The sequence below is a fragment of the Adiantum capillus-veneris genome, chromosome 26, assembly GCF_014529385.1.
Source record: "Adiantum capillus-veneris isolate H3 chromosome 26, ASM1452938v2, whole genome shotgun sequence".
Lineage (NCBI taxonomy): Eukaryota > Viridiplantae > Streptophyta > Polypodiopsida > Polypodiales > Pteridaceae > Adiantum > Adiantum capillus-veneris.
Window position 1 is genome coordinate 73,601,244 of NC_140956.1, and position 17,180 is coordinate 73,618,423.

General features: G+C 42.6%; 1 pseudogene; it reads right to left on the reverse strand.

Annotated features, from left to right (window-relative positions):
- Positions 1-6,445: 6,445 nt before the first annotated feature.
- Positions 6,446-9,733, reverse strand: LOC147423653 (uncharacterized; annotated as a pseudogene).
- Between the last annotated feature and the right edge of the window lie 7,447 nt (positions 9,734-17,180).

Genomic DNA, 17,180 nt, shown 5'->3' on the forward strand with positions numbered 1-17,180 from the left:
AAACGCAAGCCGGATGGTGAGATCGATCGCCATAAGGCTCGACTTGTTGCAAAGGGTTATGCACAGCAAAAAGGCATAGACTATGAAGAGACTTTTGCTCCCACTTGTCATATGACTATTGTGCATTTTCTATGTGCATTGGCAACTCATTTTGGTTGGGATGTATATCAATCAGACATTGTTACTACTTTCTTGAATGGTGACATGTTTCAGGAAGTTTATGTAACGCAGCCTCGCGGTTTTGTCAAGAAAGGACAAGAGGACAAAGTGTGCAGATGTAACAAGGCTTTGTATGGGTTGAAGCAATCTCCTCGTGCTTGGTATGAGAAAGCTGACACTCATTTGGTCAAACAAGGCTTTTGTAACGATCCAACAAAAAGCACATTATATGTAAAGCGTGAGGGTGATGTACTTCTTCTCATTGTTGTTCTTTATGTAGATGATTTGTTGATCACTGGACCAAATGAGAGACATATTGCTGAATTTAAAGCTGATTTGAATGCTACTTTCAAGATGAAAGATTTGGGGCTTTTGCATCATTACGTGGGCATAGAGTTTAAGCAGTGTGATGGTGGTATTGCCTTGTGTCAAAAAAGTTACATAGAGACATTGCTATATAAGTTTGGACTTGAGGATTGCAAACCTATTTTCATTCCCATGGAAATAGGTTTGAAATTGAGTCTACATGATGTTGGTGATCCTGCCGATGTCACTCTTTACCAAACTGCTGCTGGATGCCTCATTTATGTATGCAACATGAGGCCAGATATTCAGTTTGCAGTCTCACAGGTCAACAGATTTATGCATAGCCCAGGGTCTAAGCATTGGCACGCTGTCAAGAGGATTTTTCGCTACCTTAGTGGCACTTTACATCTTGGCTTGTTTTATCCCAAGGGGGGGTCATTTCCGCCAGACTTACATGCTTTTTTCGAACTCAGATTGGGTTGGTTGTTTTGACACGCGAGTGTCCACAAGTGGTTTTTGTTTCATGCTTGGAAGTTCATGTATATCATGGTTGAGCAAGAAGCAACCTACTGTGGCCACTTCGAGTTGTAAGGCTGAGTACAGGGCAGTTTTCACAGCTATGGTTGAGTGTGTATGGCTCAGACGCCTTATGGCTGATTTGGGTGTTGGACAGGACACTGCCAACACTATCTACACTGACAGTCAGAGCGCATTGGCAGTTGCGAGGAACATAGTTTTTCATGCTCGCACAAAGCACATTGAGGTGCATTACCACTATATCAGGGAGAGGCTCTCAGCAGGAGAGATCAGCTTGGCTTATGTGCCAGCACAGGAAAACCTTGCAGATCTTCTAACAAAGGCATTGTCTTGTGAGGAGCTTGAAGCTTTCCGCAAAGCTTTGGGCTTACTCCCCTTTGTGGACTGATCATGTCCTCAGGGCATGGCACTTCCATTTACTCATGTGCCAGCTCTCGTTCACCGCATCACTCCAGGGGGGATTTGTTACCATATACATGGGGTAGTGATGTGTGTGAACACACTAGGACTGCAGGGGCATTTTTTCCCTCTTTAGGATGTTTTCCCCCCCGAGCATTGTATATACGCCCATCACTCTAGGGCTATCAATATTTTCAATTGCACACTAAGTAACACACTCTCTATTGTGTGCCTTGAGCTTCCTTCATCTTCTCCAAGTTGTGTGCGTTTCTCTGCAACCCTAATTCCAACATTTTCCCACAAGGATAAATCCTTGTTGAATGTATCTCCAATGATGTCTTCACATAAGAGCTCTTGGGGTTTTTTTCATGGGTGGATTGGCTATCCCTCTTGTGTATGGAGTAAAAGTCTCTCAGTCTTCGTGGGAAGGATCCTACAACATTAAAATATATTTTCTATACTATATAATGCAGCTTAAAATTTTCAAGGAAGGAAAGGCTATCCACTTGTCACTCATTGGTTCACTTGAAAGAAAGCCTTACAAAACATCTACTCTAAAATGCAAAAGTAAAGGGTAAGATTGAAAATGCAAAAGTGAAGGGTAACATTGTAAGAAATGACAAGCTTTTTAGACTAGGAAGTCAAATGACTTTGTACTCTACATAGAATTCATGTTCCAGTCTAAATGCACATAACAAAAAAGGAAAAAAAATTATATCTATTTGATCCTATATTGAAGAAGGCAATTCATGCATGCCAGGTTGGCATAGAAAGAGAACTCAAGGGTGCTCAAAGGATGCCGCATCGGAGGTTAATAGCCTTATTCAACTGTAAATGGAAGAGAAATAGTCAGAGAGAGAGAGAGAGAGAGAGAGAGAGAGAGAGAGAGAGCGCACTATTAATTGTAGGCTCAATTGAACTGAGGGCTCGTATCATCTATGTTGAAGCGTCCACTTTGAATTCTATAGTATATATAATGCAGCTTAAAATTTTCAAAGAAGGAGAGGCTATCCATGTGTCACTCATTGGTTCACTTGAAAAGCCTTACAAAACATCTACTCTAAAATGCAAAAGTAAAGGGTAAGATTGAAAATGCAAAAGTGAAGGGTAACATTGTAAGAAATGACAAACTTTTTAGACTGGGAAGTCAAATGACTTTGTACACTACATAGAATAAATGTTCCAGTTTAAATGCACATAACAAAAAAGGAATAATTTTCCTATCTATTTGATCATTTAATGAAGAAGGCAATTGATGCATGCCATGTGGCATAGAAAGAGAACGCGAGGGTGCTCAGAGGATGCCGCATCGGAGGTGAATAGCCTTATTCAATTGTAAATGGAAGACAAATAGGTTGAGAGAGAGAGAGAGAGAGAGAAGAGCAGTATTAATTGTAGGCTCAATTGAACTGAGGGCCCATATCATCTATGTCGAAGCGTCCACTTTGAATTGTAGGAGTGGGAGAGTGGCGTGCAGAATGGCAAGGAGGGGCATGTCTGCAACAACTAATGTATTGTGATCCTTGGATGAGCCCAATTGCACTAACATGTCTCATATGCTACCTAGAAGCACTCCAATCTCATGGGCTACAACTACGATGTCACTCTTCTTCCTCTCTGTCTAACCTCTTCTTTATTGTTGCTAGAGGATTGGGAGCAATCCATGGCTACAACAGCTAATGTATTGCGATCCTTGGATGAGTCATATCTTTTTGCAAGGATTCCTACAGGGCCATGGCCACCATTATGCACGTGTATGTTCTTGATGGACCATTTTCCATACTGAACTACACTCCAAGATAGCTTTTGCGTTATGCAAGCATGAGAACATTTAGAACCCTTGAGTGATCGACATGCAACTTCTGTTCAAAGGACAAGAGGAGCTACATAATATTCTGACACATTCAAAGCAACAACATCATATTCTTTCCAAGTATATCATGGGTCAAGAGGGTCTGGTACAACCTTTGAAATTGCATAAGCAATTGCACATAACTGCGAATAGCATGGAACATCATGCTCATGAAAAGCATGCTTACATAACAAATGAATGACACTAACCTCTTTCGTGAGAGTGGTAAGGATCATTCAAAGCAAGTGCTTTGTGAATAGTTTTCCGAGTAATGTTTGAAATCTTATTTTATATATATATATATGTTATATAAAAAGGCAAAAGATGCTCACCCAAGTGGTAGCATTTGCCCTCTTCTCTTCTCCCAGAATCCCTGCTTCATGTAGATTTAACTTACTTGCAGCCTGCGTGGCATGGTCCATGCACGTACAGTAGGAAGCCAGATCACCACAGAGACTCCATTTCCAAAAGTGTATGTTTATAGGTAACAAAGTGCTGTTTGTGGGAGCACAGGTGACAAGCGGCCAAAAGTTAATCGACTGTTTTGCGGGAAGTGTGTTGTTTGCTTGTGACGCCACGTTACCAGGGCACATTGGCCGGACTCATTAGCATTTGCCACGTGTTTGGGAGGAGGGGCCGGAATCCCTCCCCCATTATACATAGTATTTTGATCAAAGATCTCTCTTTGTCCTCGAAAACCCTGAAGAGCATATTACATCTCTTGAGTTGGGCATAGGCAGGTGACACAACTCTCTCTCTCTCTCTCTCTCTCTCTCTCTCTCTCTCTCTCTCTCTCTCTCTCTCTCTCTCTCTCTCTCTCTCTCTCTCTCTCTCTCTCTCTCTCTCTCTCTCTCTCTCTCTCTCTCTCTCTCTCTCTCTCTCTCTCTCTCTCTCTCTCTCTCTCTCAACAACCTTGATCTACTTAGCCTTGCCCAAGTTCCGCATATCCCGCAATCAGTGCATTTCAAAACATGATAACTGGGATAGCAAGTTTCTCAGGAACCTTTGTGCTTATGAAGTGCACCACATTTGGCATACATATTCTGCCCCACAATCAGTGCATTCCAAAATACGACAACCTGGACACGAAGCTTCTCAGTCACTTTTGTACTTATGAAGTGCACCACACCTGGCATACATTGTTTTGTGCTTATGAAGCGCACCACATTAGCAGCCAAAAGCTAATCTATTGTTTTGCAGGTAAGTACCCTCATTTTGCGAGCGTAGCTTTGACTCTTCTAAGTTCTATGTGTATATATATAAATCCAAGAGCCTGCACTTTCTTTCCTTTTGCAAGCATATTGGCTCCAAAGCTGCGAAGGTTAATGGTCCATGCAGATACGATGGACATCCTCAACTAGCTAGGAAACAAGCAAACATGTAACCTAATCGTTGTTCTTGGTGCTACATTGGAGCTAGGAGAAACTTGGGGGTCTGATGGGTTAGTCTGGCTGATGTGAAGTTAGATACAATACGTCAACACAGGGTTATATTGGCTGCTCATCGAATTCAAAAACAAAAATTGCCTAATGACAGACAGTTTGTTGCGTGCGTGCATGGCTGCAGTGGAGAGGTAAGCATCGCAATGATGGTGGCTTGCAAGCCTTTAAGCACATGATAGTAGTGAGGATGACAATGGTGATGAAGATGATCGCATGTTGCATTCCTTGCACTCGAGAGGTGGTGTGATGACGTCCTAAGTGGGTTTAGTTGGTGGTTTAGATTACAATCACCTGAGGTTATTGTTGATATGCACATCTACATTCCCTACCATTCTAGCTCATTGGAAGTGCCCTTGAGGGATCTCTCTCTCTCTCTCTCTCTCTCTCTCTCTCTCTCTCTCTCTCTCTCTCTCTCTCTCTCTCTCTCTCTCTCTCTCTCTCTCTCTCTCTCTCTCTCTCTCTATGTGTGTGTGTGTGTGTGTGTGTGTGTGTGTGTCTCCATGCATTGCATGGTTGTAATGTCTCTCCGGTCCCAAATTGACTGTGCAAGTGGCTAACTTAACGTTATTTTTTCTCTCTTCACACGTGTTGGCTCTCTTCCCCCCCCCCCCCCCCCCCCCCCCCCCCCCCCCCCCCCGCGCGCCTGTCTTCCATTCTTACTTTTTGGTTTTCTTCGTCTTCTTTTAAGAGGAACATTGATTGGTCTACATATTATGCTCGCCACTATACCTGCATTATAATTTAGGCTCTGTCTTCTGTTGGGGATTCATCTTCTTTATATCAAACCACACAGATATTAAAAACCTATGCTTGGTATCTTAAAAAGCTTCCTTGCATGTACATCTGGAGGCATCCTCAATGCACTGAAGCATGTGAGACACGATGACCCAAGGACATCTATTTGATCGTATAATGGCAAGCCTGAAAACATGGCACTAAATAAGAACTTCAAGTAATCCAAGTGCCAACGCCGGCCATCCTGTAAGCAAGTTGGCCATGGCTTCTCATGATCTCTCTTTGTGTGTGTCTCCATGCATTGCATGGTTGTGGCTATCTCTCCGATCCCAAATTGACTATGCAAGTGGCTACCTTAACGTTATTTTCTCTCTCTTGGCATGTGATTGCTTTCTCCCTCCTCCTTGGGGTTTGTCTTCCATTCTTAATTTGATCCTATTCTTTGTCTTCTTTTAAGAGGAACATTGCTTGGTTTAGATATTATGCCTACCAATATAAGCTGCATTATAATTTAGGCCACGTCTTTAGTCGGGGATCCATCTTCTTTATATCAAACCACACAGATATAAAAAACCTATGCTTGATATTTAAAAAAGCTTCCTTGCATGTACATTTGTAGGCATCCTCAATGCATTGAAGCATGTGAGACGTGATGTATTAGACCCAAGGACATCTAATTGATCCTATAATGGCTAGCCTAAAAATGTGGCACTAAATAAAAGCTTTGAGCAGTCCAAGTGCTAGCGTCAGCCATACTGTAAGCAAGCTCACCCTGGATTCTCTCTCTCTCTCTCTCTCTCTCTCTCTCTCTCTCTCTCTCTCTCTCTCTCTCTCTCTCTCTCTCTCAATGTGTCGCTTCGTCTCTTGAATATTGTGATGCCACCTAACCTTGGATACTTTGGCTGCTCCCTTCTTGCTTGCTCTCAAACTGCTCCCTTCTTGCCTGCTCTCAAATTGTTTTCGCTCCTTCATACACATCTTGGTTGTTGGTCTACTTCCACTTCTAAGCACCTACTTACAAAATTGTCTTAGATGAGAGTGCTTCCAATCCATTCATCCATGTAATTGTCATCTCATCTATGGGTTTCTCTTTAGCATGCCATGTTGGCCTGTAGGAGGTGAATAGGAGGCAAAGGGAGGCGTGAACAACAGAAACAAAGAGAGCCTGTATTGGCCGGGCATGAACCTGAAGATGAACAATGAAGAGTCGATAGTTTTAAGAGATCTTGCGTGGGCATTGTCGTAACACACACACACACACACACACATGTCCCTTGCCATCTTCACCTAAGAGCCAAGGAGCAGCTCTTTCATTCATGAGGGCAACCCTCACAATCAGGTATTTCTCTCTTGGGCGCCTCTAAAATCCCATGCCATGCATCTCAACACTCACTCTTTGCATCGACATCCTCAACATTGGCATGGTTACAAGCTCAACCCAACCTCTACCTTAGCATGCAAGAATAATTAGCGGAAAAAATCTACTTTGAATTTATATTGGTGTAGACTGTTTTCCCAATTCTCTATTGAGTATTAGGTCTATGTGACATGTCTCATTATTTGACACAAAAAAATGGGTGTCGCTTCTTATGCTTGTATCTTGAAGAGGTTTTTAAAGTAAGTTGGAAATGCCCATTTGTCCTGCTCATATTATATAGTGTGCCTGTTTCTATGTGTGCTCATGATTGACCTTGAGAAACTGTATAGGACTAGCCATCGGGAAAAATGTCCGTTAATGAGATGGCCCATTGGTAAGAGCGAGTGAGACCTGCCCGTAGGCGGGTCACGCGAGCTCGTACTATATACAATGTAGCTTAAAATTTTCAAGGAAAGAGAAGTTATCCATGTGTCACTCATTGGTTCACTTGAAAGAAAGCCTTAACAAACATCTACTCTAAAATGCAAAAGTAAAGGGTAAGGCTGAAAATGCAAAAGTGAAGGATAACATTGTTAGAAATGACAAGCTTTTCAGACTCTAAAGTCAAATGCAAAAGTAAAGGGTAACATTGTAAGAACGGACAATTTCATACTCTAAAGTCAAATGAGTATGCTCTACATGAGTAGACGGTCAAGTCTAAATGCACATAACAAAAAAGAAATAATTTTAGTATAGATTTTTGGCTTTCTAAAAGAAACCCTTAGTGTTGTGTTGGGTTAGAGAGACTTTCTTAGTTTTCAATGCACGATGGAGGCTTACCTTTCATTTCATATAGTGACATGTCTTAACTTTTCTTGCATTCTATTGTTTTAGAATACTAAAGTGAAGCTTCACCTTGCATAATTTTAGTAAATTTTATACACACACACATATATATGTTTTTTTTTGCATTCTATTGTTTTAGAATGCTAAAGTGAAGCTTCATCTTGCATAAGTCTAATAAATTCTATACACACACACATATATATTAATTAGTTCTTTTTATTTCACCTTTCATTTTACAACTTCACATGGCTTTACATTTCTTGCATTTTTTATAGCTTGATTCCAGTCAGTGTTAACGTTTGAAAAAGTCTCTTTTATTAAGCGGCTATTGATCGAGTTTCCTCCTCACAAAGAAGAAAACCGGAAATACTAGCAGAAATTTTAAGATTTACAAAATTTTTGGACGACTTTCTCACATATTTTATCGGTCTTTCTTCCGTTTATCATGGTTTGGAGCTAGCTAGTCTCGATTTTCAATCGGCTCAAGACTAAGCTGAGGCAATCCTTTCCCGAACACTTATACCAGTTTAATTCAACCTAATAATGTTATCACTTTCTTAGTGTTTTTGAAAGCCGTCGTGACCCTTTCACTTGTTTTATTTAATGATAATTACTTTTTAACTTTGTTAGCGTAGGAGCGTTTTCTTAATCCCTCCCCTCTCATTCACCCACATGGCAGCGCTTTCCAGTGCTAAAAAAAACGAGCTCCTGCCAAAAGCTGCGCCATCAAAAGCTACGCGGAATAAAAACAGCAGAGCAGTTCGGAGGTTGACAGTGCGCAGGATTGACGGCAGCTTCACAGTTCGCAGCCTCAGGTTGATCTTCTCCACAGGCAGGTTCGCAACCTCAGGTTCTCTCTCTCTCTCTCTCTCTCTCTCTCTCTCTCTCTCTCTCTCTCTCTCTCTCTCTCTCTCTCTCTCTCTCTCTCTCTCTCTCTCTCTCTCTCTCTCTCTCTCTCTCTCTCTCTCTCTCTCTCTCTCTCATCCACAATTGCTCCATATTCTGGGCTAGGTCTGCGCGCGCTGGCGGAAGCACCACAAGCGGCAATTCATGTGGCTTTACTGGGTTGTACACCCTCCGGTTGGCATATGCCATAAGGAACTCTCGTGAAGCCGGCTCAACCTGAAGTGGCGGCTTGAATGTCAGAACCTAAGGATTTCCCCCACAGTGAGAACTCAGCATGTCCACTGTACTCGTCGCTCATGATGTGATTATGATGCAAATATGGAGTGATGGCAGAAGAGTTGCAAATCTTGCAGGAAGCAGATCTTCCAAGTCTTGTGCTCTCCAGACATTGTCGATGGCAATGCATACAGATGCTCATGATGTTTGTAGAGTTTCCAGCCTTTCTTTCAATTTTCCTTTCCCTGCCAGCACACTTTGGAAGTCTGTGGCTTGACCTCCTAATTGCCACAGCAGGGATGATTGCGTCTCTCTGATCCCCATACTATCAGGGCTTTCATTCACAAATTCCACATGTGCCACATGATTGAATGCACATTGCGATTGTTGTAGCTCTTCTAAAATGTGAGCCAAGAGCATCTCTTTGCCGAGCCCACCTTGGCCCACTATACCCACTAGACAGAGCCGTCATGCCCTATAAACTGGCTGATCCTGTAATAAATTGCAAAACCTCGCTAGCTCGATCCAAGCCTATTTTGGTGATGGGAGCTTCATCAGTGAACATAGCATCAGAGGGAAGCTTGGCAAGGGAGGCAAAAATAAGTGTGATACGATTTACAAGAGAGTTTAGCTCGGCGACTGCAGCGTCAATCTCCTTATTAAGACTGCGACTGTGTAGAAGGCCATAGAAAGGAAATGCGACATGGGACCAAGTCGAATTCGCTGGCTGAATGGTTTGTAGAGTTTGCTTCAGAGATTGCAGACTTATGGCAATACCTGATGCCTCTTCACCGAGGCGTGTGCATTTTGGAGTTTTCCGTCTAGCAGTTTTTGCACCCAGCTTGCATAGTACCATACTTTCTCAAGCTTTTGTGACAGCTGAGAGCCGTTCATAGTTCTGCGGTAAGCACACATGAGAGCTTCACAAATTTGGATGATTGAAGAGATTAATCCCAGTACAGTAGCGATGTCCAACATTGCAAGTGCTCTCTCTCTCTCTCTCTCTCTCTCTCTCTCTCTCTCTCTCTCTCTCTCTCTCTCTCTCTCTCTCTCTCTCTCTCTCTCTCTCTCAAATGCGCTACGAGTCAACGGTCTCTCTCTAGCTTAGCCTCTGTCTGTAGGCTAGTTAATGTTGCATCGTCTGGAGCTCCAACCATCGCATCGTCTCACGACTAAAATGAAGACCCGGTCATGGGATCTCAACCATCCGATTTTAAAGGTGTTCTAGTTTACTTTTTTTTGTTCTAGTTTACTCAGCTCGTTTCTGCAGGCGCAACTATTTATGGCCTAACTCTACCGTGTTTCACTGCAAACATATAAAGAGAAACTTGGACAAATCTCCTCTTCATTTGCAACAGCGACATATTGCAGCGTGCGGTGAGTACAAAGTGCCACATTTTAATCTTGAACGCTGAGGACATAGTAAAAAGGAACACACCAAAAATTGCATGCTGCCGTGGGAATGGCACGTTCCCTCATATTATAAAAATTGGGGAGGATTGTGCAAACTCCCCCGTGCAGGGACACAAGCACGTTTTTTTTCTATAACATAAGAAGTAAAGAACACATACAAATAATTAGATTACTCTCATAACCTTAAACATTGTGCTATTACTTTTCTAACGCTTCGTACTTATTCTGTGCAAGGGACATTCAGGAAATCAGCTACCGCTTGCCTCTTCCCAGGTCGAAACCCCGCAACAGCGCAATCCAGCACCAGGTACATGGTTGTTTCAAACGCTTGAACTGTCCGTTGCTTAGACATTACTAGTAAGTAAATATCACAAGGTTCTCATCACATTGAATCATTAAGATTGAGTTCGACTTAAGCCTTCAATGGACCATCACCGAAAGTGTAGGATACACCTCAGCAGATCGAAAGCGAGACATCACACTTCAATCAAGAAGAAGGCTAGATTTCTACCATGCTCACAATCATGGATTGATATCGTCAATTTAGTATACCGATGGAGTTCAAACGTTGCAGCGGTATTCAGACCTTTAAGCATATGCTTTGTTTGTGGTGTAGTTTTCATCCAAAGAAGTGCCTCTTTTGATTGTACTTGAGCTCCAGACGAGACATCGGTTACAATGTTTGCTAGCAGTCTACTGGTATCCAGCTTAGAGGCTACACACATAGAAACACAATGGGTGCAGTGCTCCACTTGTGAGAACTCAAGTGCACGTCGCAGATATTGTGTGCCGTTACTTCCAGACTACACAAGAAGAATACTGAACGAAAATCAACTTCACATACATCTATTGAGCGTCATTGACATATCTATCAATGCCATCTCAACAGTGACAACAATTGCACGTGGTACACTAGACATACGTTCAATATTAGCTAACCCTCTGCTATCATGGAGTAAAGAGCATAGAACAACCTTCACAGAGCAAGACCTAGCTACATCACAAGTGGCAGACATACTTGCATTCAATCTTGAGAACAACTTCGTACTACAGAAGTACATGTCGATGGCTGAACGACCGAATAGGAAGCTTGGCCTCTGCATACTAAGTCAAGATAGTGTGAGCAAGATCATTCAGCAACAACAAGACAACGCACCGTTTGCACTAATGGCGCAGCTTGACACAAGTTTGATGTTTGGTATCATCAAAAACATCGTTGAACCAGTCAGGAGAAGAGCATTCACCGCTAGCGATACTTACGAATTTGCTTCTTTGCAACTCCGTGGCCGTCAACAATTGATTAAGAGAACAATTACTTTCAAGCCCAACGGCATGCCTGCCTCATCAAGCTCTGTGAACGACATCACAATAGAGACGGCAGCATTTCCATTCCTGTTCCCTTACGAGAAAGGCCAGTATGATGGTAAAATCAACTTCAGTATATATGTAAAGATACATGCATCGACTCTGTTCTCCGTTTACACCCTGTACAAGCAATACCTGCTCATAATATACCAACTAAAGTGAAGGAGTACGAGCGGAAGTGCGACCCAAGAGAGAGAGTGCGAGAAGAAGAGCCCGACGATATGGTGAACTCGCTCTACTGTAATGTGTAGAGCATAGTGAGTTCTTATTAGGTTTTTACAAAAGAATATGTGTACATACCTGGCGGCCCGCCCACTTACCTAGGCGACCACATTGGGCTTTATACCCCAACAACCTCCCACTTAAAGTCCAATGTGGTACTTTAAGTGTGAGAGAAGCTACTATACAAGCTAATATACAAGAGATTTAGAGAAGTGATGTACTACCCTACACCTAATTGCTTGCGAAAATGCGCAAAGCTCTCTAGGGGAAGTCCTTTTGTAAGTAGATCAACAGGATTTTCTGTGGTGTGAACTTTGACAAGCTGAAGTTGCTTATCCTCGAGCATTTCCCTGATGAAATGATACTTCACATCCACATGCTTTGTCTTTGAGTGATAAACTGGATTGCGAGCCAATTGTATAGCACTTTGACTATCACAATATAACACAGGCATCTCTTCTTTGATTCCCAAATCTGTTACTAGTCGATTAAGCCAAATTGATTCTTTGCATGCCTCTGATGCTGCAACATATTCAGCCTCTGTAGTAGACTGAGTAACACAATCTTGTAATCTAGAACGCCATGATACTGCTCCACCAGCCAATGTAAAGACATACCCTGACGTAGACCTTCGGTTGTCTAAGTCACCTGCATAATCTGAGTCTGTAAAACCCTTTACACTTAGCTCCTGATTCCCATAGCATATACGCATACTCTTTGTAGCTTTCAGGTATCTCAATATTCCTTTCACTGCCTCCCAATGTTTCTTGCCAGGGTTTGACATGTATCGACTTACTACTCCCACTGCAAATGCAATGTCTGGGCGAGTAGCAATCATTGCATACATCAAACTACCCACTGCAGACGCATATGGAATCTTATCCATTTCAGCCTGTTCTTCCTCAGACACAGGACAATCTTGTTTGCTAAGTTTCACATATGGTGGCAATGGAACACTCAGTGTCTTTCCCTTCTCCATATTGAAACGTTGCAAAACCTTGTCAATATACTCTGTTTGAGATAACCAAATCAACTTCTTTGATCTGTCTCTCTCAATGCACATACCAAGTATATGACTTGCCTCACCCATGTCTTTCATGTCAAACGATTTTGCCATCTTTGACTTCAAAGCTGAAATTTCTTCCAAGTGCTTGCCAGCAATCAACATGTCATCCACATACAAAATAAGGATCAGCCAACTACCATCCTTAGCCTTCTTTGTATATAGACAGTGATCGAACTCACTACGTTTGTAGCCTTGAGAAAGCATAAACTTGTGGAATTTATGGTACCATGCCCTCGGTGATTGTTTTAAGCCATAAAGACTCTTTAACAACTGGCATACCCAATCTTCCTTGCCTTTCTCAACAAACCCTTCTGGCTGCTGCATGTAAATTTCCACATCTAAATCACCATGCAAGAACGTTGTCTTCACATCCATTTGGTGCAACACCAAATCTAATATGGCAACCAATGCAAGAAAGCATCTCAATGTAGTCATCTTGACCACCGGAGAGAAGACTTCATCAAAGTCAATGCCTTGTTCTTGCTTAAAGCCCTTGGCAACAAGCCGTGCTTTGTACTTTGGTTGACTATCATGAGCGGTGATCTTATACCTGTAAACCCATTTACAGGGTAGAGCCTTTTTGCCCTGTGGTAATTTAACTAGCTTCCATGTGTGGTTTTTATGCAGAGCTGTCATCTCTGACTGCATGGCCAATTGCCAATTCCCGGAGTCCTTCATTTGCACTCCTTCCTTGTAACATGAAGGCTCATTGCAATCAGTCAACATGACATAATTCCTAGATGGAATAAACCTATCAAAGGTCGCGTGACACGTCCAGATCTACGCACAATAGGTGGCTCAGGCTCAGCCACAACCTGTGGTTCCACTCTATCCTGTCCTTGCTCCTCTTCAGCCCTGACATTTTGTCTTGCACGTGTAGGTCCATCTTCTTGGAAGACAACTCTTCTAATCTCCTCAACCCTCTCTGGTTTAGAATGATATTTGGATTCATTAAAGTGAACATCATTGCTGCGGACAACCTTTCTGGATTCGGGATCCCAAAGTCTGTACCCCATCTCACCAGAATTACCATAGCCTAGAAAGATGCACTTTCTACTCTTTGGCTCAAGTTTGTTCCTAAAATCCTTTGGAACGTGAGTATATGCCTCACAGCCAAAGACTCTGAGATGCTTGTATGAGGGCATTTTGCCTGACCATACCATCTCTGGCACTGAATCCTTCTGCAAAACCTTGCTAGGAGATGTATTTACAAGATGAACAGCTGTTGATACAGCTTCAGCCCAAAACCCATTTGGCAGCTGTGCATTAGACAACATACTTCTGACCTTCTCTTGTATGGTCCTATTCATCGTCTTAGCAACACCATTTTGAGGAGGATTGTAAGGAGCAGTAAGTTCACGTTTTATACCTTTTGACTCACAAAAGTCCTAAAAGGCCTTTGAAACATACTCTCCACCATTGTCAGTGCGTAAGCATTTAAGCTTCTTGCCACTCTGATTCTCCACAAGTGTCACAAACGTTTTGAAAACACTAAACGCTTCATCCTTGTGCTTGAGAAAGTAAACCCATACTTTCCTCGAGTAATCATCTATAAATGTCATAAAGTAAGAAGCTCCCCCTAGAGATAGGTTAGGCATAGGTCCACACAAATCACTATGAACAAGTGCCAACTGTGTATCTCTTCTACTGCTTCTATGCTAATGTGGCTGCTGTGTTTGTTTACCATACAGACAATGTTCACAGAATTCAAAATCATTAAATGAAAAGCCAGGCAAATAACCAGAACGAGACAAGATTTCCATTCCCTTCTTGGACATATGTCCTAACCGGCTATGCCACAAAGAAACGTTCGGCTGCTCGGTTACATTGATTACATTATTAGAGACATTTGATACATAAATCATGTAAAGTCCTCCAGACTTTACTCCATGTGCTACTGTCATAGAACCCTTGGATATCTTCCACATGTTCTGTCCAAAAGTGGTGACGTAGCCAGCATCATCAAGTAAACCTGTGCTGATCAAGCTCTTTGTAATTGCGGGAACATGTCTCACATTCTTCAGCGTGAAAGAAGAGCCATTCTGAAACTTCAATTGAACATCTCCAACACCTAAGATCTCACATGTCTGCCCATTGCCTAGCCGAACATGATCTTTAGTGGTCACATAAGAAGTAAACCACTCCTTGTTTGGAGACACATGAAGTGATGTCCCTGAGTCTATAATCCAGTCACTCAGTGCATTTCCATCAGATGCTGTAAGAAGAGCTGAGTCCATTGTATTCTTCAAGAAGTAGATGTCTCCTGACACTAGACTGTCATCCTCTGCAACAGTGTTTGTCACATTTATTTCTTGAATCTTCACTGAGGACTTGTTCTTCTCACCATGGTCTTCAGCTTTCTCTTTGCCTTTTTCTGCTTTCCATTCTCTGCAGTCTCTTTTCATGTGACCCTTCTTGCCACAATGGTAGCATTCTATGTCACTCTTGCCTTTAGCACTGCGGTACTTGCTACGAGACTGATTCCTCTTTCCACCTTTGTACTTTTCTTTGGTCCTTCCCCTGACAACTAAGGCTGTTCCTTTGCCTTTGTCCATTGTCTTTCTATTGGTTTCTTCAGTAAGCAGACTTCCTTCTACACCTGCTATGTTCAAACCATCTGGAGGTGCAGAATTACTCAAAGCTGTGCGAAAAGTGTCCCAACTTTCCGGCAATGTGATCAACAGGAACATAGCTCTAACAGGTTCATCAAACTTGACACCTTGAGATGACAACTGACTATAGATTGTGTTGAATTCATTCAGATGATTGGACATAGGTGTCCCTTCTTTCATCTTCAAGTCAACAAGCTTCTTAAGCCAGTATACCTGTGAAGCTGCACTCTGCTTCTCATAAAGATCACTCAGCTTTAACCATGCTTAATAAGCCGACATCTCGTCTGCTACATTGAAGTAAACGCGTTATGCCAAAGTCAGTATAATGGTAGAAAGTGCCAATTCATCCATTTCGCTCCATTCATCTTCGTCCATATCTTCTGGTTTTATCCCCTTGAGCTTTATAGGTTTTATCTGCTTCTTTTGTACCAACACGTGCCAAATCTGCTGCTTCGACAATGGGAAATTGGTTCCATCCAGCTTCTTGATATTGTAAAGAGCAGTGTCCTGTGATCCAGCCATAGCTACGCTTCACAGTAGTTTACTTTCCTGGGAAAAATTCGGTAGAGTTTCCCTTGTAAACTGACCTTTGAACCAATATCAACCTGTCCAATGAACCAAGAAAGCTTCAGATTCTGCAGAAATTTTGGCAGAGTCTCCTTTATAAAATGGCTCTGGTGTACTAAAAACAGACCAAAAAACAGCTCAAAAAACACTTTCTCTCTGACATTGTAAGCTGTGGGTAAACCTGTCCTGCACCTGTACTGTCTCTGACTGTTCTGTCACTGTCCTGTAAGCATAGACTGCGACAATGCCTCAACGGCAGTAAAGCAAAGATGCAATCCCAACTGTCTAACTCACAGTCAATACATCCTAGCTGCCTATCTAAGGGTGCTCGAGGGATCGCTCCAAGACCTGTATCATCGAAAGGATCTCAACATTCGAGAATCCCCCAGCTCAATAAAATCTCACTCGACCCTCAACAAAGGCTGCAATAAATCTGACAGTACATAGACTTCCCACAAAGTCATACATCCACAAATTTCCCACTGTATGCTGTAACCGCTGCGGCGGTTGTTTGCTGCGTGACTCACAACCAACAAACGCTTAACAAACATACATCATCTCTGACAATACATCCCATGTGGAAGTACCTGCAATGTCAGGATGAAATCTAGAATATCAAGCAGCAAACACAAGCTACCTAATGAACTAGTGGATGTCGCCTATAGTCTGTGTGTAGATGCGCCCGTGTCGTATGTGACACGCCTCCAAGAACTGTGAGCCGTCCTTCGATGTGTATACAGCCACAAATCAACACTCTGGGAGTGTCGATATCCTCAGCACTTGTATTCGTAGGCCGAAAACCCCAAATTTGCAGAGTCGGATCTGCACCCGCTGAGACCATGTAGTCGAAAATGGCCTTCGCAGACCTTTGTCGAAGCCGAACGGTGGCCGAGATGACCTCAGAATGAAATTCTGACAACACCAAGGCCTTCGGGCTATCCCACGAGATTTGGGGCCGTGTCTTCGCCTGTCGAATTTCACTCCAATCTGAGTTGGTGACTCTAGCCTCCTGCAGTGTTGCCTCGAGCCTCGATTTGAGCTCTGATACCAGTTGAAGGAGTACGAGCGGAAGTGCGACGCGAGAGAGAGAGAGTGCGAGAAGAAGAGCACGACGATATGGTGAACTCGCTCTACTGTAATGTGTAGAGCATAGTGAGTTCTTATTAGGTTTTTACAAAAG